The 9,079-nt window shown below is 35.7% G+C and overlaps 1 non-coding gene across 1 annotated transcript; it reads left to right on the top strand.

Annotated features, from left to right (window-relative positions):
- Positions 1 to 2,760: 2,760 nt before the first annotated feature.
- On the top strand, positions 2,761 to 2,853 carry TRNAI-UAU (transfer RNA isoleucine (anticodon UAU)). The gene is given in 2 exon segments: positions 2,761 to 2,798; positions 2,818 to 2,853. It is a non-coding gene; the product is annotated as a tRNA-Ile (tRNA).
- Positions 2,854 to 9,079: the final 6,226 nt, after the last annotated feature.

Raw genomic sequence — 9,079 nt, forward strand, 5'->3', positions numbered from 1 at the left:
TTTCTTTTTCAATTCTTATGACTGTACTGATTGTATTGAATAAAATCCACATCTAGCATAACAAATTAAAACTACAAAGTGCTCCAGTGGCGCAATTGGTCTGCGCGCGGTACTTATAAGACAGTATCTGTTGAGCATTGCCGAGGTTTTGAGTTCAAGCATCACCTGGAACATCTTTGTATACTGTTTTTTTTCCTTGTCATTAGTCATTGATTATAAACTGCTACCTTAATATTTAATATGATATTACAAAGGATGGAAGAAAGAAAGAAAAAACACAAACATGATTGTGCATTTAAGTTGTCAGCACACATCTGCTTTGGTTCAAATGCACTGCATATCTTCCTTCAGTCAGCCAACAAAACAGCAGTGGAAAAGATTAACATACTGTTGGTAAAGCAGTTGCATCAAATTGATTTTCTGCAATATAGCATGATAATCCATACTGACAGCTCTGGATAGTACCAGCACATTTCTTGCTGGACTTGGCAATGCAAAGAACACAGTAAACAGCTTCACTTTTCTTCAAAAATAAATAATTGACTATTAAAAACCTATCAGTCTTAAATAAGGACATCAGTAAGCACCACTGGCATAATGGATAAGTCACTGCCCTCCTAAGCCAGGAGGTCCAAGTCCCATATGGGGTGGAAGTCATTACAGCAAGTGTCTCATCACTAGAGTTGATATTTTATCCTTGCTTCAACTGTAAAACAGTCTTGCAGTGTTTAGCTTGTAAAAAATGACCACAGAAGCTAAAATATGACATTAATTATTATAACATTGTTGTTGTTGTTGTTATTTAAACCTTTTCTATCACCGTGGATAGCTTATTCAAGTGCCATCTGGCATGCATTTTCCTTTGTTGCTCATCATTCATCACCAAAAATGATTTTCTTTTTCAATTCTTATGACTATACTGATTGTATTGAATAAAATCCACATCTAGCATAACCAATTAATGCTGCAAAGTGCTCCAGTGGCGCAATTGGTCAGCGCGCGGTACATATAAGACAGTATCTGTTGAGCAATGCTGAGGTTGTGAGTTCAAGCCTCACCTGGAGCATCTTTGTATACTGTTTTTTTTCCTTTTCTTATGTCATTAGTCATTGATTATAAACTGCTACCTTAATATTTAATATGATATTACAAAGGATGGAAGAAAGAAAGAAAAAACACAAACATGATTGTGCATTTAAGTTGTCAGCACACATCTGCTTTGGTTCAAATGCACTGCATATCTTCCTTCAGTCAGCCAACAAAACAGCAATGGAAAAGATTAACATACTGTTGGTAAAGCAGTTGCATCAAATTGATTTTCTGCAATATAGCATGATAATCCATACTGACAGCTCTGGTTAGTACCAGCACATTTCTTGCTGGACTTGGTAATGCAAAGAACACAGTAAACAGCTTCACTTTTTTTCAAAAATAAATAATTGACTATTAAAAACCTATCAGTCTTAAATAAGGACATCAGTAAGCACCACTGCCATAATGGATAAGGCACTGTTCTCCTAAGCCAGTGGTTGTGGGTTTAAGTCCCGTCTGAGTTGGAAGTCATTACAGCAAGTGCCTCATCACTAGAGTTGATATTTTATCCTTGCTTCAACAGTAAAACAGTCTTGCAGTGCTTAGCTTGTAAAAAATGACCACAGAAGCTAAAATATGACAAAAATAACATTGTTGTTTTTTTTTTTTAAACCTTTTCTATCACCGTGGACAGCTTATTCAAGTGCCATCTGGCATGCATGTTCCTTTGTTGCTCATCATTCATCACCAAAAATGATTTTCTTTTTCAATTCTTATGACTGTACTGATTGTATTGAATAAAATCCACATCTAGCATAACCAACTAATGCTGCAAAGTGCTCCAGTGGCGCAATTGGTCTGCGCGCGGTACTTATAAGACAGTATCTGTTGAGCATTGCCGAGGTTTTGAGTTCAAGCATCACCTGGAACATCTTTGTATACTGTTTTTTTTCCTTGTCATTAGTCATTGATTATAAACTGCTACCTTAATATTTAATATGATATTACAAAGGATGGAAGAAAGAAAGAAAAAACACAAACATGATTGTGCATTTAAGTTGTCAGCACACATCTGCTTTGGTTCAAATGCACTGCATATCTTCCTTCAGTCAGCCAACAAAACAGCAGTGGAAAAGATTAACATACTGTTGGTAAAGCAGTTGCATCAAATTGATTTTCTGCAATATAGCATGATAATCCATACTGACAGCTCTGGATAGTACCAGCACATTTCTTGCTGGACTTGGCAATGCAAAGAACACAGTAAACAGCTTCACTTTTCTTCAAAAATAAATAATTGACTCTTAAAAACCTATCAGTCTTAAATAAGGACATCAGTAAGCACCACTGGCATAATGGATAAGTCACTGCCCTCCTAAGCCAGGGGGTCCAAGTCCCATATGGGGTGGAAGTCATTACAGCAAGTGTCTCATCACTAGAGTTGATATTTTATCCTTGCTTCAACTGTAAAACAGTCTTGCAGTGTTTAGCTTGTAAAAAATGACCACAGAAGCTAAAATATGACATTAATTATTATAACATTGTTGTTGTTGTTATTTAAACCTTTTCTATCACCGTGGATAGCTTATTCAAGTGCCATCTGGCATGCATTTTCCTTTGTTGCTCATCATTCATCACCAAAAATGATTTTCTTTTTCAATTCTTATGACTAGACTGATTGTATTGAATAAAATCCACATCTAGCATAACCAATTAATGCTGCAAAGTGCTCCAGTGGCGCAATTGGTCAGCGCGCGGTACTTATAAGACAGTATCTGTTGAGCAATGCTGAGGTTGTGAGTTCAAGCCTCACCTGGAGTATCTTTGTATACTGTTTTTTTTCCTTTTCTTATGTCATTAGTCATTGATTATAAACTGCTACCTTAATATTTAATATGATATTACAAAGGATGGAAGAAAGAAAGAAAAAACACAAACATGATTGTGCATTTAAGTTGTCAGCACACATCTGCTTTGGTTCAAATGCACTGCATATCTTCCTTCAGTCAGCCAACAAAACAGCAATGGAAAAGATTAACATACTGTTGGTAAAGCAGTTGCATCAAATTGATTTTCTGCAATATAGCATGATAATCCATACTGACAGCTCTGGTTAGTACCAGCACATTTCTTGCTGGACTTGGTAATGCAAAGAACACAGTAAACAGCTTCAATTTTTTTCAAAAATAAATAATTGACTATTAAAAACCTATCAGTCTTAAATAAGGACATCAGTAAGCACCACTGGCATAATGGATAAGGCACTGTTCTCCTAAGCCAGTGGTTGTGGGTTTAAGTCCCGTCTGAGTTGGAAGTCATTACAGCAAGTGCCTCATCACTAGAGTTGATATTTTATCCTTGCTTCAACTGTAAAACAGTCCTGCAGTGTTTAGCTTGTAAAAAATGACCACAGAAGCTAAAATATGACAAAAATAACATTGTTGTTGTTTTTTTTTAAACCTTTTCTATCATCGTGGGCAGATTATTCAAGTGCCATCTGGCATGCATGTTCCTTTGTTGCTCATCATTCATCACCAAAAATGATTTTCTTTTTCAATTCTTATAACTGTACTGATTGTATTGAATAAAATCAACATCTAGCATAACAAATTAAAACTACAAAGTGCTCCAGTGGCGCAATTGGTCTGCGCGCGGTACTTATAAGACAGTATCTGTTGAGCAATGCCGAGGTTTTGAGTTCAAGCCTCACCTGGAGCATCTTTGTATACTGTTTTTTTTTCCTTGTCATTAGTCATTGATTATAAACTGCTACCTTAATATTTAATATGATATTACAAAGGATGGAAGAAAGAAAGAAAAAACACAAACATGATTGTGCATTTAAGTTGTCAGCACACATCTGCTTTGGTTCAAATGCACTGCATATCTTCCTTCAGTCAGCCAACAAAACAGCAATGGAAAAGATTAACATACTGTTGGTAAAGCAGTTGCATCAAATTGATTTTCTGCAATATAGCATGATAATCCATACTGACAGCTCTGGATAGTACCAGCACATTTCTTGCTGGACTTGGTAATGCAAAGAACACAGTAAACAGCTTCAATTTTTTTTCAAAAATAAATAATTGACTATTAAAACCCTATCAGTCTTAAATAAGGACATCAGTAAGCACCACTGGCATAATGAATAAGGCACTGTTCTCCTAAGCCAGTGGTTGTGGGTTTAAGTCCCGTCTGAGTTGGAAGTCATTACAGCAAGTGTCTCATCACTAGAGTTTATATTTTATCCTTGCTTCAACTGTAAAACAGTCCTGCAGTGTTTAGCTTGTAAAAAATGACCACATAAGCTAAAATATGACATTAATTATGATAACATTGTTGTTGTTGTTTTTTAAACCTTTTCTATCACAGTGGACAGCTTATTCAAGTGCCATCTGGCATGCATGTTCCTTTGTTGCTCATCATTCATCACCAAAAATGATTTTCTTTTTCAATTCTTATGACTGTACTGATTGTATTGAATAAAATCCACATCTAGCATAACCAACTAATGCTGCAAAGTGCTCCAGTGGCGCAATTTGTCAGCGCGCGAAACTTATAAGACAGTATCTGTTGAGCAATGCCAAGGTTGTGAGGTCAAGCCTCACCTGGAGCATCTTTGTATACTATTTTTTTTCCTTTTCTTATGTCATTAGTCATTGATTATAAACTGCTACCTTAATATTTAATATGATATTACAAAGGATGGAAGAAAGAAAGAAAAAACACAAACATGATTGTGCATTTAAGTTGTCAGCACACATCTGCTTTGGTTCAAATGCACTGCATATCTTCCTTCAGTCAGCCAACAAAACAGCAATGGAAAAGATTAACATACTGTTGGTAAAGCAGTTGCATCAAATTGATTTTCTGCAATATAGCATGATAATCCATACTGACAGCTCTGGATAGTACCAGCACATTTCTTGCTGGACTTGGTAATGCAAAGAACACAGTAAACAGCTTCACTTTTTTCAAAAATAAATAATTGACTATTAAAAACCTATCAGTTTTAAATAAGGACATCAGTAAGCACCACTGGAATAATGGATAAGGCACTGTACTCCTAAGCCAGTGGTTGTGGGTTTAAGTCCCGTCTGAGTTGGAAGTCATTACAGCAAGTGTCTCATCACTAGAGTTGATATTTTATCCTTGCTTCAACTGTAAAACAGTCTTGCAGTGTTTAGCTTGTAAAAAATGACCACAGAAGCTAAAATATGACATTAATTATGATAACATTGTTGTTTTTTTTGTTGTTTTTTAAACCTTTTCTATCACTGTGGACAGCTTATTCAAGTGCCATCTGGCATGCATGTTCCTTTGTTGCTCATCATTCATCACCAAAAATGATTTTCTTTTTCAATTCTTATGACTGTACTGATTGTATTGAATAAAATCCACATCTAGCATAACCAATTAATGCTGCAAAGTGCTCCAGTGGCGCAATTGGTCAGCGCGCGGTACATATAAGACAGTATCTGTTGAGCAATGCTGAGGTTGTGAGTTCAAGCCTCACCTGGAGCATCTTTGTATACTGTTTTTTTTCCTTTTCTTATGTCATTAGTCATTGATTATAAACTGCTACCTTAATATTTAATATGATATTACAAAGGATGGAAGAAAGAAAGAAAAAACACAAACATGATTGTGCATTTAAGTTGTCAGCACACATCTGCTTTGGTTCAAATGCACTGCATATCTTCCTTCAGTCAGTCAACAAAACAGCAATGGAAAAGATTAACATACTGTTGGTAAAGCAGTTGCATCAAATTGATTTTCTGCAATATAGCATGATAATCCATACTGACAGCTCTGGTTAGTACCAGCACATTTCTTGCTGGACTTGGTAATGCAAAGAACACAGTAAACAGCTTCACTTTTTTTCAAAAATAAATAATTGACTATTAAAAACCTATCAGTCTTAAATAAGGACATCAGTAAGCACCACTGCCATAATGGATAAGGCACTGTTCTCCTAAGCCAGTGGTTGTGGGTTTAAGTCCCGTCTGAGTTGGAAGTCATTACAGCAAGTGCCTCATCACTAGAGTTGATATTTTATCCTTGCTTCAACAGTAAAACAGTCTTGCAGTGCTTAGCTTGTAAAAAATGACCACAGAAGCTAAAATATGACAAAAATAACATTGTTGTTGTTTTTTTTTAAACCTTTTCTATCACCGTGGACAGCTTATTCAAGTGCCATCTGGCATGCATGTTCCTTTGTTGCTCATCATTCATCACCAAAAATGATTTTCTTTTTCAATTCTTATGACTGTACTGATTGTATTGAATAAAATCCACATCTAGCATAACCAATTAATGCTAGAAAGTGCTCCAGTGGCGCAATTGGTCTGTGCACGGTACTTATAAGACAGTATCTGTTGAGCAATGCCGAGGTTTTGAGTTCAAGCCTCACCTGGAGCATCTTTGTATACTATTTTTTTTCCTTGTCATTAGTCATTGATTATAAACTGCTACCTTAATATTTAATATGATATTACAAAGGATGGAAGAAAGAAAGAAAGAAAGAAAGAAAGCACACAAACATGATTGTGCATTTAAGTTGTCAGCACACATCTGCTTTGGTTCAAATGCACTGCATATCTTCCTTCAGTCAGCCAACAAAACAGCAATGGAAAAGATTAACATACTGTTGGTAAAGCAGTTGCATCAAATTGATTTTCTGCAATATAGCATGATAATCCATACTGACAGCTCTGGTTAGTACCAGCACATTTCTTGCTGGACTTGGTAATGCAAAGAACACAGTAAACAGCTTCACTTTTTTTCAAAAATAAATAATTGACTATTAAAAACCTATCAGTCTTAAATAAGGACATCAGTAAGCACAACTGGCATAATGGATAAGGCACTGTTCTCCTAAGCCAGTGGTTGTGGGTTTAAGTCCCGTCTGAGTTGGAAGTCATTACAGCAAGTGCCTCATCACTAGAGTTGATATTTTATCCTTGCTTCAACTGTAAAACAGTCTTGCAGTGTTTAGCTTGTAAAAAATGACCACAGAAGCTAAAATATGACAAAAATAACATTGTTGTTGTTTTTTTTTTTAACCTTTTCTATCATCGTGGGCAGATTATTCAAGTGCCATCTGGCATGCATGTTCCTTTGTTGCTCATCATTCATCACCAAAAATGATTTTCTTTTTCAATTCTTATGACTGTACTGATTGTATTGAATAAAATCCACATCTAGCATAACCAATTAATGCTAGAAAGTGCTCCAGTGGCGCAATTGGTCTGTGCACGGTACTTATAAGACAGTATCTGTTGAGCAATGCCGAGGTTTTGAGTTCAAGCCTCACCTGGAGCATCTTTGTATACTATTTTTTTTCCTTGTCATTAGTCATTGATTATAAACTGCTACCTTAATATTTAATATGATATTACAAAGGATGGAAGAAAGAAAGAAAGAAAGAAAGAAAGAAAGAAAGAAAGAAAGAAAGAAAGCACACAAACATGATTGTGCATTTAAGTTGTCAGCACACATCTGCTTTGGTTCAAATGCACTGCATATCTTCCTTCAGTCAGCCAACAAAACAGCAATGGAAAAGATTAACATACTGTTGGTAAAGCAGTTGCATCAAATTGATTTTCTGCAATATAGCATGATAATCCATACTGACAGCTCTGGTTAGTACCAGCACATTTCTTGCTGGACTTGGTAATGCAAAGAACACAGTAAACAGCTTCACTTTTTTTCAAAAATAAATAATTGACTATTAAAAACCTATCAGTCTTATATAAGGACATCAGTAAGCACAACTGGCATAATGGATAAGGCACTGTTCTCCTAAGCCAGTGGTTGTGGGTTTAAGTCCCGTCTGAGTTGGAAGTCATTACAGCAAGTGCCTCATCACTAGAGTTGATATTTTATCCTTGCTTCAACTGTAAAACAGTCTTGCAGTGTTTAGCTTGTAAAAAATGACCACAGAAGCTAAAATATGACAAAAATAACATTGTTGTTGTTTTTTTTTAAACCTTTTCTATCATCGTGGGCAGATTATTCAAGTGCCATCTGGCATGCATGTTCCTTTGTTGCTCATCATTCATCACCAAAAATGATTTTCTTTTTCAATTCTTATGACTGTACTGATTGTATTGAATAAAATCCACATCTAGCATAACAAATTAAAACTACAAAGTGCTCCAGTGGCGCAATTGGTCTGCGCGCGGTACTTATAAGACAGTATCTGTTGAGCAATGCCGAGGTTTTGAGTTCAAGCCTCACCTGGAACATCTTTGTATACTGTTTTTTTTCCTTGTCATTAGTCATTGATTATAAACTGCTACCTTAATATTTAATATGATATTACAAAGGATGGAAGAAAGAAAGAAAAAACACAAACATGATTGTGCATTTAAGTTGTCAGCACACATCTGCTTTGGTTCAAATGCACTGCATATCTTCCTTCAGTCAGCCAACAAAACAGCAATGGAAAAGATTAACATACTGTTGGTAAAGCAGTTGCATCAAATTGATTTTCTGCAATATAGCATGATAATCCATACTGACAGCTCTGGATAGTACCAGCACATTTCTTGCTGGACTTGGCAATGCAAAGAACACAGTAAACAGCTTCACTTTTCTTCAAAAATAAATAATTGACTATTAAAAACCTATCAGTCTTAAATAAGGACATCAGTAAGCACCACTGGCATAATGGATAAGTCACTGCCCTCCTAAGCCAGGGGGTCCAAGTCCCATATGGGGTGGAAGTCATTACAGCAAGTGTCTCATCACTAGAGTTGATATTTTATCCTTGCTTCAACTGTAAAACAGTCTTGCAGTGTTTAGCTTGTAAAAAATGACCACAGAAGCTAAAATATGACATTAATTATTATAACATTGTTGTTGTTGTTATTTAAACCTTTTCTATCACCGTGGATAGCTTATTCAAGTGCCATCTGGCATGCATTTTCCTTTGTTGCTCATCATTCATCACCAAAAATGATTTTCTTTTTCAATTCTTATGACTAGACTGATTGTATTGAATAAAATCCACATCTAGCATAACCAATTAATGCTGCAAAGT

The sequence above is a fragment of the Pseudophryne corroboree genome, unplaced genomic scaffold (genome assembly GCF_028390025.1).
Source record: "Pseudophryne corroboree isolate aPseCor3 unplaced genomic scaffold, aPseCor3.hap2 scaffold_1422, whole genome shotgun sequence".
Classification (NCBI taxonomy): Eukaryota; Metazoa; Chordata; class Amphibia; order Anura; family Myobatrachidae; genus Pseudophryne; species Pseudophryne corroboree.